The sequence below is a fragment of the Tachypleus tridentatus genome, chromosome 12, assembly GCF_004210375.1.
Source record: "Tachypleus tridentatus isolate NWPU-2018 chromosome 12, ASM421037v1, whole genome shotgun sequence".
In the NCBI taxonomy this organism is placed as follows: domain Eukaryota; kingdom Metazoa; phylum Arthropoda; class Merostomata; order Xiphosura; family Limulidae; genus Tachypleus; species Tachypleus tridentatus.
The window spans coordinates 26,533,408-26,550,003 of record NC_134836.1 but is presented as its reverse complement, the minus strand read 5'-3'; the positions used below and the strand labels follow the sequence as shown (position 1 = coordinate 26,550,003).

Genomic DNA, 16,596 nt, shown 5'->3' with positions numbered 1-16,596 from the left:
AGTGGCTTAACTATGAAGAAGCACCAAATTTGTGCCAAAACCAGCAGGTGAACCTCAGAAGCTTCTGATCAGTGTTTGGTGGTCGTCAGGAGATGTGATACATTGTTTCTTCGTTTAAGAATGCATAATGGATCTCATCTGATGTCGAGCATTGTTATGAAGCAGTATGGGACCACTGCGATTGACTATTGCTGGAAGTTTTTGTGATAACTTTAACGAATAACAATTTTCAACCTCATGTCTCACGCGTTAATGCCCCAAAGCTAAACGAACTTCAGTATAAAACTTGACCTCACCCACCTTATTCACTAAATCTTTCCCCTACAGATTACAACTTTTTAAACATTTGGGCACAATTTAAAGGAGGAAAACGTTTGCAAATCGAAGGTGAAATGAAAGCGTCATCGAAGACTTCATTGCATTAAAAGACGTCTAATTCTTTAACGATGGCCTTTATAAACTTAGAACTCGTTGGCAGAAGCGTTTTGAGACTATAGGAACTTAATTTAATTAAATAAAATAAAAAACAAAGAGATGTACTTATATGACATTTTTCTTTAAAAATCCGACATTTCTTATGCAACAGCATGCTGCTTTAGGGATGGCTATAACAGATAGCCTTCGTGTAGTTTTGCGCGAAATTCAAAGCAAACCAAAACTATTATGTTAGACAGACGCCTCCCTTTCCCAGCAGCACAGTGGTTGGCATAGCACAGATAGCTCCTTGGGTAGCTTTTGCTTAATTTCAAAACAATCTTAGGTACACGTGTTTATTACAAGTGTTATCCTAAATACATGTGTTTATTACTAGTTTTGTTTTCGATACACGCGTGTTTATTGCTGGTTTTATTTTAAATACATATGGGCTCATTACTAATGTTACCTTAAATGTCATAGATAAATATTTTTATTACTTGTTATCTTGAATGACTTCCTTTTTATGATTAAAACATTCATTGTAATATATCATATGCATTATTTGTTTCATGAAATAATAATGCATATATACATATATGGTTATGTTACTTCAATAATTTTGAAGAATTACTATTTATTACCATACATAAAATTCTTTGTTGTCTTATGTTATCTAGTTATAGCAATTAACATCCCTTTGTTGAACTACTCAATACCAACTTAACTTGATGTACAATTTCCACCATTGCAAGGTTCAGTTAATAGTTCTAATTATATATACGTAACATCAAGCAAAATTCTGTGGAATGTTTGTTTTTAACATTTCATTCAAGATATAAAAACTAAAAGCCCTACATAAAAAAAAAAAAAAAAACTGTCTAGTAGTGGGATTCAGCCGATTCGCATTGGTTCATAAGAACCTGTTCTTGAAACTTAACGAGTTCGCCGAACCGGTTTTTACCGGCTCATAGTCTTCTGATGCTGGACGTATTATGTATGGACTCTATTGTCTCTCACTATCAGGATTCTTACCAAGTAAAGTTACGCGCAATAACACAATTGTAAATTAGTAAGATAAGGTTTGATGCCAGATTTGCGCGGTCCTCTATAAATGACAGATCAATCATCTTGGACGAAAGTTGCGCGAAATTCAAACAAACAAACAAACAAAAAAACAACAAATACAAAAATAAAGAAAAAGCCGAATACATTTAAGACACATACCGATCCAGATATGAATACTTATTTTCGTAACAATGTCACAAATCATATAATAAACATTAAAGAACAATTTGAACCAATTTACCCAACAATTACATCTGAGACAAATACAAAACACATAATCAACTCCGAAGACACGATGCCAACGACAAAAATATTTATACGTGAACTTCATAAAGCAATGCCCCCCAGTGGCTCAGCGGTATGTCTACAGAATTACAACGCTAAAAACCGGGTTTCGATACCCGTGGTGGGCAAAGCACAGATAGCCCATTGTGTAGCTTTGTGCTTAATTCAAAACAACAAAGAACAATCATAAAGCAATAAAAAAGACAAAAAAACAACAACAAACAAATCCCCAGGTGAAGGTGAGATGCAAGCCATTTTCCTTAAAAAGGACACTCCGAAATTATTTGATCACTTAAAAGCACTCTTCAACTTATATATTTAAAAACAGCTGTTATGGACATAGAAAACTCGACCTTCTTCGGTCATCGTTGAAACATTGTTTGCTCCACTACATAGAGTTTTCTCTGTCCATACAAGTCGTTTTTACATACATATTTTTCTCTGCAAGTGGGTTTTCTCGTCATCACGGATTACTCTTCAGCTCATTACTATTCTCTGGATACATACCATTTCTTGGAATCATGCTAATATATGAATATTCCATAAGGAAGGAAAGCCAGCCAATAAACCTAATAGCTATCGACCAATCAGCGTGACCAGGAGAAAAGGGTCGGGCTGCTCTGACCCTACTGCTCCGACCGAAAAGCAGTACTTATACCAATTCATAGTACATGATTATGGAAGAGAAGGAAGGAAGAGGTTAAAGCGTATCTGACCCTCCAGGGTAGTGAAGATAATCCAAATCCCGAGAAAGAGTATACTCCAATGATAATTTTTCAGTTAACATAACTTTTTTTGTTCTTGTCGAAGTGAAAGAAACATTATATACGCAATATCCATGCTGAATTTATCATTTCCACAAAAGGTAAATATTCTAATACTGCTGTCAGTCTGAACTGTTAAGCCTGATTAGTATTAGTTGAGAATTGACATACAATTACTATTCTAGGATTAGGCCTAACTACCAATTAGTATCACTTCATTCTTCAGCCTGAAGTTCGGGCAGTAATTGCGATAAGAACAACTATAAACTATGGTATAGTAGAGCGAAAATCGTTTGACCTCATTATTGGTAGATTCCTGTTGTGTTTAGAGCTCAAAGTTACCTTAAACCTATTTCAGTTTCTTTTAACTGAAACTTGATACGAACAAAAAGGGATGAAATTCAAATGGAAATATCCCGAACAAATTAATGGTAAAACTAATACTGATTAATAATAATACTCTACAGAAGCCTTAACACCAGTGCGTATGTGTAGTTGGAATTTGGTCATGGATAATATGACTTCATAATGCTTGGGACGTCATTCAAGGTTTTTAGGTTTATCTGTAGCAGGGAATCTGCAAAAGTTGTATTCATGGATAATATTTTAAAATTATATTGTGACTGTGTTACTTACTGATAAATAATAAAAAAAACAAAAACATTAAATCTGGTCTCTGAAGTTACTATCCGTGACTGGCTTTTTCCCAGTACATATTAAGAAAAACAATCTTCAGTAGAACAGTGGTAAGTCTTCAAATTTACAACAACAAATTTAAGGGTTTGATTTCCCTCAGTGGACATAGCAGATAGCCTGATGTGGGGTTGCTATAAGAAAACACACATTTTAAAAAGTTTCACCTTTGATCCAAGGATTGTTCAATGCTTACAGAAATTAATGTTTTTTGTTAGTAAAAACAGATTTTTATATGATGGTGCCATCCATAAAGATTATAATTCTAAAATTTGAGATCCCTAATATTTTTTTTACTTAAAAATAAAAAAAGAGATAGTGAGGATCTGATTGAGGTGTTCAAGATTGTTAAGGAAGTTATTAATGTTGATGCATCATATTTTTTTCTTATAATTGGTCATAATATTTATTTTATATATTTAATAATATTCATAAATATTTAAATGATAAGTGCTGGCTTTTTGTTTTTGGGTCATTCCATGTCAAATCATCCAGATTTTGGAAAATTTTCCAGGTTACCTCCTCAGAATGCCTTGACAATTTTCACATGTGCTCATCTATCTACATAATTAACGACTACCAAAGATTAGATCAATATCTCTAATAGTTTCTGATTTACACCCCTGTAATATTTAATTATTATTTTTTTTATTTTCTGTGAATTCATGTTCTGGCAACTTTGGCTGCTTAAAGCTGCATGAGAAATGGTGGTAGAAGGCTGAAATTTGCTACACTGACTGAATTAATCTCACAGAATTCAAGAATGGTCTCAAACCAAGTTTATCTTTCTTAGGATTTACATAGTGAGACTGTAAAATCACCTGAAAACCCAAAATCATAAAAAACATTGGTTTATGTAATAAGCCATAGCTCTAAGACTTAATATGATACAAAGCTGAATTTTGTTTTCAAATATCCTATAACATATCAGTTGATAAATCAGCAATTGTTGTAATTAAAAGTGTTAGATCTCCTGTAAAAAAAATTAAGTTGCATGCAACATTTTATGATATAGCTAAAAATAGCTCTACTTCAGGCCACAGTTTGACCATGTCACCAGTTATTCAGCCTTTACCATATATTCTTACATCTCTGAACACGATCTTCAAAAAAATCAAGGTCATGAAAAATAATAACTTATCCAATTTTAAGTGTCTCTGATATGTACCATTAGGCAAAGGACCACATTCGGGGTGATTCATTTCTTTCTTGTCAATCAGGAATCAGTCCTGCAGAATTGTGTAAAGTTTGATCTACTTGAGCGCTTTGAAAAACACAAACCTGTGACAGGTATTAGGTCACATCATAGCTTTATTCTACCAACAAATTGTATATGAGAAGGTTATCAGATGATGATGTGTACACAGTTGTAACTGTTGGTAGTAGCAGTGAAAGTGATGCTGCAGCAGCTCAAATAGAGTCTAATGATAGCAATGACAATTATCAGCCAGGGATATATGTGGCATGCATATACAATCATGAATGGTATGTGGGAAACATAAAAGATAGACCAGATGAACATTCTAATGTGTTGGTGTCATTTATGAAGATATCAGGAAACGAACTGTTCTCATGGCCTGCAAGATCATGTAAAGATGAAAGCTGGATTCCTTTCCAACATATTCTTTGTCTGATAAGTGCACCTACCGTGGAAGGCAGTAGTGCTCGCCACTATGTTCTAAATCAAAGTTATCTTAACATAATCAAACTCAAATTTCAGAAATTTATTCAAGCTGTCTGAACAAAGCAATGTTTATTTGATATTGTTAAGGATAATTTATTGCCAAAGCAGTTTTTGAAACATTTCATTGTCATGATTATTGCAGTTTGGTGTGACTATAATCTTTCTCAGTTATCCCCTGTTGTAGCACTATGCTTTTTGTGTCTAATTTACCTTTGTATTTATTATATTATGAATCTTAAACTCAGCCATATCTGCATAACTGTAATGCATACACAATATATTTGCATTGCAATGTGATCTAACTAGTTATGCTAATAAATTTGTTCAGAAATGAATTAATTCTTTCTTTGTTTCTTACAACTTCATTATATTTAACATTGTGAATGGCTGGTTAGAATAGTTCAGCGGGATTCATAAAAGTCTAACAGGTATTTTTCAAAATGGTATGGATATATTTGCACACTGTAACACAGTTGAAGTGTTTTTTAAGTAAAATGTATGGTCAGAGGATACTTTAAAAAATTATAACTCAAAAAGTAGGTTGAACACCATCCTGATTTGTTTTGTAGATCATATTCAGAGATGTAAGAATATATGGTAAAAATCTAAAAAGGCTGAATAACTGGTGACATGGTCAAACTGTGGCCTGAAGTAGGGCTATTTTTAGCTAAATTATAAAAAGTTGCATGCAACTATTTTTTTTACAGGAGATCTAACAGACTTTTAATTACAACAATTGCTGATTTATCAACTGATATGCTATAGGAAATTTGAAAACAAAATTCAGCTTTGTATCATATTAAGTCTTAGAACTATGGCCTATTACATAAACCAATGTTTTTTTATGATTTTGGGTTTTCAGGTTATTTTACCGCCTAACTATGCAAATCCTAAGAGAGATAAACTTGGTTTGAGACCATTTTTGAATTTTGTGAGATTAATTCAGTCAGAGTAGCAAATTTCAGCCTTCTACCACCATTACTCTTGCAGCTTTAAGCAGCCAAAGTTGCCCAAAAATGAATTTGCTAAAAATAAAAAAAATATATTAATTTTTACAGATCTGTGAATCAGAAACTATTAGAGATATTCATCTACTCTTTGGCAGTTTTTCATTATATGGGTAGATGAGCACGTGAATTTTTTCAAGGCATTCTGTGGGGGTCACCTGCATCCCCCTGGATGATCTGACATGGAATGACCCTTTCATTATAAAGTGTATTTTAGAGGATGCAAACTGTAACATGATATTTTATGAAAGGGAATTGAATAAAATATCAACTGATTTAAAGTTTATAAATATTATAATACTAGTGCACAGGACCCAACAGCTTTATTAGCTTAAAACTTCCATTTCGTGTCAAAGTGCTTAAACATGTCGTTCACTGTTACTGAAGACAAGAGAGAGAGGAATTTTTGCCACTGCCCAAGAACATTGATAAGAGCCAGTGATCTGTGTCAAATCACTATCATCTCCCTCTCCTCTCCACCCCCAGATTGACACTTACAAGTTATAAACTTATTGTGACAATATCATGGACTTAGTTCTCTGCAATGGACACAGCAGATATCCCATTATGTCTTTGTTCTAAAAAACAAACAAATCCTCTCCACTTCTTTGCATAGATCTGGTAGTATAGAGGAAGTTTACCGTCAAGGCCTTCCTTTGGACGTGATCTTCTAAATTCATTATCCATGAAATTTCCAACATATTAACAAGGAACTAATATATACTTTGTCATTAACTTATTATATGTCACTTCTGGTACACACACTGATAATTAAAATAAAGCTATAATCTTTCTCCTATTTCTAACCATTCCTTCTCTACCCTCCAAATCATTCTTTCTTTATAAGACATTATCAAACCAACCTCACAATATCTTAGCTCTACATACCTTCCATGTTTTCATAAACAACATTATGTTCTTCTTAGATTCTAAAAGCTTGTTTTCCAACAGATGTGTTATTTCCTGCAACTTGCAAAATCTACAATAAAGTTTTTTAGATTATTTACAATGACATTTATGCCCACTGTTTTAAGAAAATATCTATCCATTAGATCTGTCTCAAGTAGTCAATTTACAGCTGTTAGATCATATAAATGTTCAGAGCATTACAGAAATCTTACATTTGGTGACCTTTATATTGAATTTTGTTTACCCTGTCAAGGAAACTCCACAATGATAAACCTAATACTCTGAGTTGAACTGTTATATTAAAATTATACACAGTGCTTAACACCTTTAAATTATTGACATTAGGCATGAAGTCTGAAGTTCAAACATCTCAAGAGTATAATTGAGCTTTTAACATGTGTTTTCTTTGCAGTAGGATGCCTCATTTATTTTCTTTTTTTCCAAAGATAATGTTGTACAAAACTTCTAAACATTTTAATCCTAAAATTACCTGTATTTTTTTAACTTTTTATGTTAACATATGAGTCAAGCAAAAGAAGCATCAGTATTGTAATCAATTTTACCAGTTCCTCCTAAAGTCATTGATGTATTTTACTTAGATGAAGAGTGACTTTACCCCCTTTTTTTTCTTTTTTTTTGATATCACTTACATAATGGCAGCTACAGCAGACCACTGACATGAGTTGGTGTCCTGAAGGTTCATGCTCCAGGCAGGACATATTTCTTTTAAAGTACCTATTCATTATTTTATACTTGTGGATAAAAGCCAGAAAATAACATAGGACTTGCATGATTTTGATTACCATGTTCAATGAGTATATTTTTACTTTCAAACTGTTTGATTGTTTTTGCTTTCTGTACCTGGTATGGTTTGTTTTTGCTCTTTCAAAAATGGATTTGTATGTGATTAAAGCCAAACTTCTCATTTTTTCTTTCAGAAATCTGCTGTGATGTCATCCTGATGGAGATCCATCAAAATTCTTCATTCACACACAAAATAATGACAGTAAATATTCACAAATGGGATCAAAGACATGTATTGCCAGAAACCCTTGAATATCTGTTTGTCAGCTGCTGTGCCACGAAGTGGTGGAATACGCTAATTAATAGAAATGCAAGGAATATTTGGAATACAGTGGAACTTGATTATCATGGTGTAAAGAACCATGGCATCAAGTGGAGAGATGTAGTTATTAATAACTACACATGGAATATTTGGAATACAGTGAAATTTAATTATCGAAGTGTAGGCAATCATGACATGAAAGAGAAATATGGTAATACAGTTACGACAGAAAGTGTTTGTACCCCTGCGTCCCAAGTGGATTTTTGCTCATAACTTAAAAAGTATCAAGATTAGGCTAATAATATTAGGCTGTAATATTTAAAATATATTATACTAACACACATCTATATAAAGTTTTATGTAAATTAAATGACAAATTAACTGTTTATAAACAAATAACCAAAAATAGGAGAAGCAGAAAGTGTTTGTACAGTTCAGAACATGTGAAAAAACTGATATTCTCATAAAAATATTGTTTAGTTTGGCAAATAAACTACATTATACCATTCCAGAACTATATACTAGGTTCATAATTATTGGAATTTCGCCAGCAAAAAATTTACTTCCGGCAATTTAGCGCTGTCTCCATCATTATGTGCTTAGTCATCATGGCAAACAGGAAATGACTGTCCAGCGATTTAAAAAAGTGAATTATTGTAAAATACAGTGGAGCGCCATTAAGCCATGGACCAGTAAACCGCGAAATCGCTTAAGCCGTTGTAGCAAGTTTTGTGAGCGAGGATTATCGCGGCTCTCCGCTAATTTAAGAACGTGTAAAAACGCGGCTTATGAATCTAATCCTGGCTTTATGACTTCAAGGGGATATTTAAAAAGGATTTGCTTTAATTTGGGAAATAAGTAAAATATATTACAATAGAAATTGACCGTTAATCTACCTTATCCACTCTCTATGTCAGCTTTATGGAGGCCGCCATTGTTACCGAATCACACCTCTCCATACATTAAAGTTAATCCGCAGTAAATCCGTGAAAAAAGTAATCAATAATTAAAGTATTATTTTTAATTCGATAATCCGATATAATGATAACGCAATGGCGCGGATGAGGCTCCTCGGCGGAGCTGTTGGCAACTTCGGCTTTTCAGTCACAAAGGTTTAAGCCGCAGACCACTTAAGCCGCGGTTAAGCAGGTTGACCCCCCAAATACCGCAGCTTAAAGGCGCTCCACTGTACAAGTCTCATGTGTCTCTTTCTGGTATTGCTACACAACTTAATGTGCCAAAATCTACTGTTCAAAGCATAATTGCCAAATTTAAGCTCACAGGATCAACTGCTAACCTTCCTCGTTCAGGATGCCCCACCAAAATTACACAGAGAACCAAGAGGAAGGTTCTCAGAGAAGTTAATAGGAACCCTCGTTTAATACGTAATGACATACAGAAACTGGTAAGGAAAACTGGGATTGAAGTACGCACCTCTACAGTTATGAACATGTTACGCTCTTCTGGGTTCAAAGCATGCTGTCCTCGTAGAACTCCATATTTAAAGCCTGTTCATTTAGAAGCACGATTGAGATATGCAAGAAAGCATGTAAATAAACCCTTTACCAATTGGAAGAGTAATCTTTGTTCAGACGAGACTAAAATCGAGCTTTTTTGGCCACAATGATGTTTGCAATATTTTCCGTAAGAAGGGGGAACAAAATCTTCCAAAGAACACCATCCCTACAGTTAAACATTGAGGTGGCTCTATCATGCTATGGGGTTCCTTCAGCTCTTCTGGTGTAGGTAGCCTTCACCTCGTCAACGGAATCATGAAAAAAGAAGAGTACGTTGATATATTAGGCACTTATATCAAGAATGATGCTCAGAACTTGCAGCTTGGGCATCGTTGGATCTTCCAGCACGACAATGACCCAAAGCACACATCGAAATATGTGCAATCCTGGTTGCAGTGGAACCATATAAGCGTTCTGGAGTGGTCATCGCAGTCACTCGATCTCAACCCAATTAAAAAATGTTTGGCATGAGTTGAAGACCAGGGTTCATCGGCATCATCTGAAAAATTTGCAAGAGTTGAAGGCCTTGTGTAAAGAAGAATAGAAGAAAATACCAGTCAAGTACTGTCAAAGATCATAGAAGGCTATGAGGAGAGATTGCGCCAAGTAATTCACCTGAAAGGCTGCACAACTGACCATTGAAGTAGATGCACAAACACTTTCTGCCCCTCCTATATTTGGTTATTTGTTTATAAACAGTTTATTTGTTATTCAATTTACATAAAAATTTATGTGGATGTGTGTTAGTATAATATTTATAATATACTATACTTTCATTATCCTAATCGTGATACTTTTTAAGTTATGAAGAAAAACTACTTACGACTCAGAGGTACAAACACTTTCTCTCGTAACTGTAAATCTGTATACATGGAATTTTGTCTGCGATTTGTTTTTGTTTATTGACTTTTTCAAATAAATTGAAATTTTTGTTTGCTGACATTTTGAGTTCTCTCATTTCACAGATGTTTAATACGATGTTAATAGTCTTTGAGGACAATTTAATTTCCTTCCATTTGTTTTTTATTCCACAAAACTTTTCCATTCATGTGCTTAAATTTAATACATTTATAAGTGACGGTATTTTAAACCAGTATGTATTTTACTGGCTACAAGAAAGTTGATATTTTACTGCAAGAATTAGCAAAACTTGAACAGTTTGATGCTTGCTGTTTTCATCTGTATTAGTGATATCTACTTTTAAAAATAAAACCAGTTTGTCATTATATCAGGTTGTTCAAAAAATAATGGCAGTTTTTTATATTAAAATGTTAGTCATTCATATCTATAAGGAATGTGTTGTTCTTTTAAGACTTCATATTTATACCATTGATATAAACCAAAGCTTTCTTTTATTCGTTAGTGCTTTTATTCCTTTCTAAAACTTTATTTCCAATACATCAGACCCTAACAATTAATGATGGAAAAACATTTGTGTTGTGAATAATTTGTTTACATGAATTCAAACCTGGTTTTATGCATCACAAACAGATTTGCAATATCAACTAAGCATGAGGTGAAAGAATCACCTCCAAATGTACAGAACAGCATTGGTACTAAAAGTTTCATAATGAAGATGTGAGTCTTGAAGGTAAGGAGGGCAGAGGACATCCTTCAGCTGTTGAAAATGATCAAATGAGAGCATTAGTGGAAAGAAACCCATGCCAAATTGTTCAAGAAATGGAACAATAATTGGATGTTAGCATTTCTACCATTTTGTGTCATCTCAAGCAAGTTGGAAAAGTGAAAATGTTCAACAAGTGGGTTTCACAAGAACTCGATGAAAATCTGAAAAGCATCCATTTTGAACTGTGGTCTATGCTGAATTTCACAACAGAAATGGCTAATTTCTTAATCAAATTATCACCTGTGACAAAAAATGGATTCTTTACCACAACATAAAACAATCTATGCAATGGCTCAACTATGATGAGGCTACAAAACACTTCCCAAAGCCAAAGTTGCACCATGAGAAGATTATGGCCACTGTATGACAGTCTGCAGCTGGTATTATCCATCACAGCTTGCTTATCCAGGGCCAGAATATCACTGCAGGGTTTTACTGTCAAGAATTGGAAGAAATGCATAGAAAGTTGCATGAAAAAATGCCAGCATTAGTCAGTTGAAGAGGACCAATTTTGCTTCATGATAATTCTTGACCCCATCTTGCTCAAATGAGGCACCAAAAGCTCAGCTAATTGGGCTTAGAAATATTGCCTATCTTCCTACTTCCCAGACCTGTTGCCCATCAACTACTACTTTTTCAAGCATTTGGACAACTTTTTACAGGACAAAAAGAGAAGCAGCAGATGATTGCTTTAAAGAATTTTTTATTTCTAGGATTTCAGAGTTTTATCACCATGGCATAAAAAATCTTGTTTCTTGTTAGTAAAAGTGTGTACATTCACAAGGTTTCTATTTTGATTACTAAAGCTGCTTTTGGATTTTTCTATTTCTCATCAGAGTTAAAATTTAAAATCCATCATTATCTTTTGAACAACATATAATTATTACTATGTAAATCCACATCACCTTCTAGCACCATTAGATATTGATGGAGAGGTCTTGAAACATGGGTACACGTTTTTGTAATGATTTATAAATACTTCACAGTGTTTTAAACAACCAACACTTATTCATTGAAATGATTACATTAAATAGTCATAAATATCCTTACATCATTTAAGAGCTGCAAATTTTAACATGGTTAAACTGGAAAAGAAAAAAGGAACAAAGAATAAAAATGAATACAACTTGATTTATGTAATACAGCAAATAGTTATTTTATACAAAATCTAAATGTTTTTAAAAGCTGTGGTTGGAAAAAAAACAAACATTACTTTTTACTGATGCATGGTATCAGTCAATAAGAGGAAGAAACATCCAAGAATGATACTCAGATGTTAAGACAGTGACAGTTGAAGAATATTAAATCGAGTCAAGATGTTTTTAGAAGCAGGATATCTTTGGACTGAGAATTATCTATAGAATTATCTAAGGAAGACATTGAGATGTTGCAGTCGAGAAACCTACTACTTCACATGTCGATATGGCAGAAAGTAGAAAGATTAGTAGAACCATGTGCTGTGAGAGCTGGCCAAACAAGGATTGAGGATTTTGGAAATGGTAAGAGATTTGTGTGGAAAATGTAACATTGAGTTATAAAACAAGTGTATGTAATAAATTTGGGCTTATTATATTGCTGTAGGAGTGAGAGGTGTCAAAATTCAAGGTGTGAGGAAGTTTTCGACCTTTAATTTATTATAAAGACAAAATCATCTCCCAATAATTTTTCAAACTTACCAAATAATCAGTCTTTTTGTGAAGCTCTAGCATCTTTCTTGCAGCTAGCAATACCCACAACTTTAATATTATTAGCAAATTTTTATTATTTATATACCATTTCTTCATCTATGTCACTGAGATAAGTCAAAAAGAGCAAAGACTAACACTGAACCTTTAAGTACACCACTAATGAGTGACATTAATCTATTTGACTGAACTCCGTATATACTATTCTATTTTTTTCCATCCAGACATTTTTTTTTATCAAACAAACTAATATTACTTTCACATGTACAGAAATAAATGTTTTTATGTGGTACACTGTCTAATGCTTTCTGAAAATCCAGATACATCAAATCTACTTTCTCACCCTCATAAATATAAGCTGTAACTTTTTCAGCAAGGTTAAAAGATTAGTAATGTAGAATTTTTCATCATGAAATCATTATAAACTACCAAACAATATGTTAAACCTTGTTCAATAAATTTACAAACCTCTTTTTTTTTTTCTTAAAACTTTTCTACCCACTGTTGTAAGGCAAAAGGCCTATAAGTACCTAAACAATGTTTACCTATTCTCTTGAAATGACATATAACATTAATCAACTTCCAGCCTTCTGGGATATGCCAAAGTGGTTCATATATCTAATCTTTAACCTCCTAAACAGTTGGGGAAGTATCTGGTCCAGGAGTCATGTCATTCTTTAAACTTCCTAATGTTCAATTAACAAGTTCAAATTTATGATCATTAGTTATTCTTTTTTCTCAGCATTGTGGTGGATGAGGATAAGTGCTTAAATGTTTGTTGGTAAAAACTGAAGAAAACATGTAATTAACAGATTAAATTTCCAGTGCTGATTCTATTACGAATTTATGTCGTTAGTCAACAAGTAATTTTTTTGAAAACAGATGTCAGTCTGTTGAACCAAATTGTTAGAAGGTACTGGATGGTAATCTTTTAACATTAACAACATTCATGCTTATGAGATATTACAAAGTGCACTTAACTAGGTGTTGTAATGTACTGCAGTATTGGAATTTTCAGGAAATTGTTATAGAAGAATAAATAAATATAAAAAACGTAAAACAACTTTAATTCAACAATAAAAAAAATTATACCTCCACTATTGTGTAATTATTTCAATATTTAGTACATACTTCATTGCTGGAGTGGATGGAAAACCTTTCTTTTCAGGTTAAAGAGATCAGTGGTAATTTTCCTTGCATTCAAGGGAAATCAGTTTTAAACCTATTTATATATCTGCACTAAACCTTCCCTTTAGTGTGGTTGACATACTAGGAGAGAACAGAAACCTAGACAAGTGAGTACAACCCCCTCTTGAATAAATGCAATTGTGTATAAACTTGACTTTTAGTATTTTATTACATGAAGTTCACAAACAGTTATGCCTCTATTTAAGGTATTTTAACTGCATACAGAGCACCTTCACCAAATTAAAAGTGTAAATAGACATACGTATCCATTTCTAGTTATAGAATGTTAAATTCTATCAATTTTCAGTTGCCATGCCTGATTAGTCATATATTGTTGTGCATAAGGTGTCATTGAAGCTTCTTTGATGAGATCAAATATTTAGCGTTGTGGTGTTTTCTAGATCATGGATTTTGCTCAGAGTAATCAGATAGAGGCCTTTGTTTATCTAGATATTTGAAGGATATTTGATTATGGGTTTATCATTTTGATTTGTTGTTGACTTCATCAGGGAAAAAAAAAGGATTAATTACAGAAATTTTAATTTACGACTATACCAAGCCTGGTTATAACAGTCGTCAGCACTTTATGAGTACAGAGTTAAACAAAACAATGGTCTTGATTCATGTTTACAGACTTAGTGTGCTAATGCTTGATTAACTAGAGAAAAAGATCCCTACTATCTATGTACTACAATCGATGCATGATGTTAATTTTTGCCTTTAATATTTCCATACAGTCAACAATTTCGCTCACTATAATGCCTTGTGCTAAAAATGTTTAGATATTATTCACAAAACATGTTACTCAGGAAATATTTCGATCTGCACGGTTGAAAATATTCCGTCAAACTAAAATATTGGGTACACCAAGTTGGTTTTTATTGTGCTTGTTACACTGTTTATAAATTTCACTTTCCATAGATAACACTATGTAACAAAATTTTTACTTTCTCTTGTTCCTGGGCAGAAAGTGTTATTTCCCAATTGCTTATGCCTAAAGTAAATGGAAAAGACCTATATTTCTTTTCAAACTTTGCATTGGTGACCCTGGAGAGTATAACAAAACATGATGGGAGACTGTATTTGGGGGCTGATGCGTGAAAGTGATGTACATTACGGTCACAAATCTCGAAAAACTATTCACTTCTAAACATTTTTGTATAACTTTAGTATAAATACATGTAAATCTTGATTTATATGTTGTTTTATTCAGACCTTATGTAAATGAAAATGTGCAAATTTGACCGTTTTTACATAGAAAAAAGGTTAATTTCCAAATTTCATTATCCAGGTCACAAAAGGAAAGCTTGTAGGGAATAATGGCCATTTTCTGTACTTTAACAACATCAGCAATTAAGAAATAACACTATCCAGGAACAAAATTTGTGTTATATAGCGTAATTAGTAACTACAGGGTGGCGCGTAAGTCCCTACCCATACATATGTTATTATGTTATATTCAATTACGCATGTATTATAAATTTCTTTCTTTTTTTCAGAGAAATATGAACGATGTAAGCCCATTTATACTTGAAGAGCGTATTGTGACAAGTACGTGGGTGCATGAGCGCGAGAATACTGGTGACACCACACAGATACACTGGATACATAAGATATATGGATGGGTAGGGACTTACGGGCCACCCTGTATAATTTCCCACAGATTTAAGGGAAGGGAAAGTATTTCTCAGATTATCTTTAGAACTTTGCTAAACAATAAATTAAGTATTAAAATGGTAGTTAATTTTATGAAAGAAGTAAATGTGTTCCTATTATTCCTAAATTATGCTATTGTGATTTATGAATATAGTGTGGATTTTTATCTTGTGATATTATAGCATTATGAATATTTTCTTTGTTGAAGATATGTTCAGGTTTCACACAGCAAGTGATACATAAACTGTTTATTTTGTTATAGCTGTCTGTTCACTTTTGTTATTCTTGTATAGATAATGCCTGTTCTGCTTGCTATATATTACCACTATACTGCACTATGTGCAAGAATGACAAAAATAGTAGCCTTCAATGGTTGATCAAGTGATATCTTGAAGTTGGCCCGGTATGGCCAAGCGCGTTAAAGCGTGAGACTCGTAATCTGAGGGTCGCGAGTTCGCATCCCTGTTGCGCCAAATATGCTCGCCCTTTCAGCCGTGGAGGCGTTATAATGGTACGATCAATCCCACTATTAGTTGGTAAAAGAGTAGCCCAAGAGTTGGCGGTGATGACTAGCTGCCTTTCCTTTAGTATTACACTACTAAATTAGGGACGGCTAGTACAGATAGCCCTAGGGTAGCTTTGGGCGAAATTCAAAAACAAACAAACAAAATCTCGAAGTTACGCCATCTTGTGTTGGAATGAGAATGATCATTCACGTGGTTAACGCTAGTTATTCTGGGTAAATACAACGTTTCGTATGAACTAAGATACGAAATGATACGATATATGTGAAGAGTTTAAAACACGATTTTGAAGAAGCAATGTAAAGAAAAAATGTAGTAAAAGCAAGAAGTCAGTGTGTTTATATTTCACTTATATGATTGTATATTTCATACTTTACTTTGTGTCCAGTACTATTATTTCATTCCACACAATAACTAACTAAGTAATTCACAGATTTGGTGCAACTTTATAACCGGTAACTGAATTGAATTGCCCTCCAGTGACACAGCGTAATATCTGCGAACTAACG

General features: G+C 33.4%; 1 long non-coding RNA gene across 1 annotated transcript; it reads left to right on the top strand.

The window, feature by feature from the left end:
• The first annotated feature begins 2,108 nt into the window (after positions 1-2,108).
• LOC143235375 (uncharacterized) lies at positions 2,109-10,349 on the top strand. The gene is made up of 2 exons (XR_013019146.1): positions 2,109-2,632; positions 7,763-10,349. It is a non-coding gene; the product is annotated as an uncharacterized LOC143235375 (long non-coding RNA).
• Positions 10,350-16,596: the final 6,247 nt, after the last annotated feature.